The sequence below is a fragment of the Myotis brandtii genome, unplaced genomic scaffold (genome assembly GCF_000412655.1).
Source record: "Myotis brandtii unplaced genomic scaffold, ASM41265v1 scaffold305, whole genome shotgun sequence".
Taxonomy (NCBI): domain Eukaryota; kingdom Metazoa; phylum Chordata; class Mammalia; order Chiroptera; family Vespertilionidae; genus Myotis; species Myotis brandtii.
In genome coordinates, this window is record NW_005361652.1 from 214,395 (window position 1) to 217,577 (window position 3,183).

The 3,183-nt window shown below is 38.4% G+C and overlaps 1 pseudogene; it reads left to right on the top strand.

Moving 5' to 3' along the window:
- Positions 1 to 1,580: 1,580 nt before the first annotated feature.
- The window catches only part of LOC102240632, a 3,888-nt pseudogene continuing 2,285 nt past the window's right edge, over positions 1,581 to 3,183 (top strand).

Sequence of the window (3,183 nt, forward strand, 5' to 3'; positions counted from 1 at the left end):
AATATGAGGAAGCAAAAAACACCCAATTAGAAGAGCAAAAAGAAAAAATAATAGAAAAATATGAAGATAGCATTAGGAGCCTCTGGGACAACTTCAAGTGTACCAATGTTCACATTATGGGGGGTCCAGAAGGAGAAGAGAGAGAGAGCAAGATATTGAAACCCTTTTTGAAGAAATAATGACAGAAAACTTTCCCTACCTGGTGAAAGAAATAGACTTACAAGTCCAGGAAGCACAGAGAGTCCCAAACAAGAGGTATCCAAAGAGGCCCACACCAAGACACATCACAATTAAAATTCCAATGTTTAAAGACAAAGAGAGAATCTTAAAAGCAAGAGAAAAGCCTTTACCTACAAGGGAATGCCATATGACTATCAGCTGATTTTTCAACAGAAACTTTGCAGGCCAGAAGGGAATGGCAAGAAATATTCAAAGTGATGAAAAGCAAGAACCTACAACCAAAATTACTCTACCCAGCAAAGCTGTCATTTAGAATTTAAGGTCAGATAAAAAGCTGCACAGACAAGAAAAAGCTAAAGGAGTTCATCACCACCAAACCAGTATTACATGAAATGTAGAAGGGTATTCTTTAAGACAAGGAAGAGGAAGAAGGAAAAAGGAAGGAGAAGAAAAAGAAGGAGGAAGAGGAGGAGGAGAAGGAGGGGGAGGAAGAGAAGAAGAAGAGGAAGAAGAAAATTATGAACAATAAATGGCAAATACATAGCTATCAGCAATTGAATCTAAAAATCAAAATAAGCAAACAAGAAATCTAATGAACAAAATAAACTGATGAATAAAGTAGAACCAGAGGCATGGAAATATGGAACAAACAGATTAATCTCAGAGGGAAGGAAGGAGGTAGGTGTTGGAAGAGATTAACCAAAGGACATATGCATATATGCATTACCTATGGACACAAACAATAGGGTGGTGAAGGCCTGGAGTGGGGTGGGAACTGGGTTTAGGGGGTAATGAAGAGAAAAATGGGGGACATCTGCAATACTCTCAACAATAAAGATTTAAAAATTAAATAAAATAAAAGTAAAAGAAAGTTAAGAAATTATGGGATTAGACTATCATCATTTGAAATCCCAATAAATATTTTTCAGACAAGAACCATCAATTGATGAAAAAGTAAAGTAAAAGGTTGATGGGGAACTTTATGCAGGTGCACCTTGTTTTATTGTGCTTCACTTTAACTACAAATATTGCTTTTTTTTTTTTTTTTACAATTTGAAGACTGTGGCAACCCTGCCTCAAGCAAGTCTATTGCTGCCATTTTCCAGCAGTATTTGTTCACTTAATATCTCTGTGTCATATTTTGGTAATTCTCACAATATTTCAAACTTTTAAATTATAATTATACTTGTTATAGTGATCTGTGATCAGTGATATTTAATGTTACTATTGTAATACTTCTAAAGCACCACAAACCACACCCTTATAAAATGGAGAACTTAATTGAGAAATGTTGTGTGTGTTCTGACTGTACCACCAACTGTCTATTCTCTTTCTCTTCAACAGGTTCACTATTCCCTGAGACAGAACAATATTGAAATTAGGCCAATTAATACCTTACAATGGCCTCTAAGTATTCAAGTAAAGGAAAGAATTACACATGCCTTACTCTAAATCAAAAGTTAGACATGATTAAGCTTAGTGAGGAAAGCATGTTGAAAGTCAAGATAGGTCAAAAGCTAGGCCTCTGCACCAAACATGTAGCCAAATTGTGAATGCAAAGAAAATTTTCTTGAAGGAAATTAAAAGTGCTATTCCTGTGAACACATGAATGATAAGTGAAACAGCCTTATCCTGTATAATAAAAGGCTAATATGCAAATTGTTCCCTCAACCAGGAGTTCAATCAGGAGTTCAACTGGGAGTTTGACCAGGGGGCAGGGCCAGCCGGCCAACTGTCTGTGGCCCCTCCCCCTGGCCATCCCGCCCGGTCAGCCCTGATCCGGGCAGGCCGGCCAGACCCCACCTGTGCATTAATTCATGCACCAGGCTTCTAGTTACTGATATTCCTTTAAACCAAAGCTCAATTCAGAGCAAAGCCCTAAGTCTCTTTAATTCTATAAAGCCTAAGAAAGGTGAGGAAGCTGCAGAAATTTGAAGGTAGCAGGTGTTGGTTCATGAAGTTTAAGGAAAGAAACCTTGTCCATGACATAAAAGTGCAGGGTGAAGTAGCAAGTGCTGATGTAGAAGCTTCAGCAAATTATCTAGAAGATCTAGATAAGGTAATTAATGAAGGTGACTGCACTGAACAGATTTTCAATGTAGACCAAACAGACTTAGATTGAAAGAAGATGCCAACTAGGACTTTCCCAACTAAAGAGAGGTCAATACTTGGCTTCAAAGTTTCAAAAGACAGCCTCTTTTAAAACTTTGTTAGGGGCTAATGAAGCTGGTGACTTTAAGTTGAAGCCAGTGCTCATTTACCATTTCAAAATTCCGAGGGCCCTTAAGAATGACACTAAATCTACTCTGTCTGTCCTCTATAAATGGAAAAACAAAGCTTGAATGACAGCATGTTTGTTTACAACAGTGATGGCGAACCTATGACACGCATGTCAGAGGTGAGACGCGTGTCAGAGGTGACACACGAACTCATTTTTTTAGTTGATTTTTCTTTGTTAAATGGCATTTAAATATATAAAATAAATATCAAAAATATAAATCTTTGTTTTACTATGGTTGCAAATATCAAAAAATTTCTATATGTGACACAGCACCAGAGTTAAGTTAGGGTTTTTCAAAATGCTGACACGCCGAGTTCAAAAGGTTCGCCATCACTGGTTTACAACATGGTTTACTTAATATTTTAAGCTCACTGTTAAGATCTACCGTTCAGAAAAAAGGATGCCTTTCAAAATATTACTGCTCATTGACAATGCACCTCATCACCCAAGAGCTCTGATGGAGATGTACAATGAGAATAATGTTATTTTCATGCCTGCTAACACAACATCCATCCTGAAGCCCATGAATCAAGGAGTAAATTCGACTTTCAAGTTTGTTTAAGAAATACATTTTATAAGGTTATTAGAGGCCCGGTGCACAAAAATTTGTGCACTGGGGAGGGGGAGGGGGGGGTCCCTCAGCCCGGCCTGTGCCCTCTCGCAGTCTGGGACCCCTCGGGAGATAACGACCTGCTGGCTTAGGCCTGCTCCCGGGTGGCAGA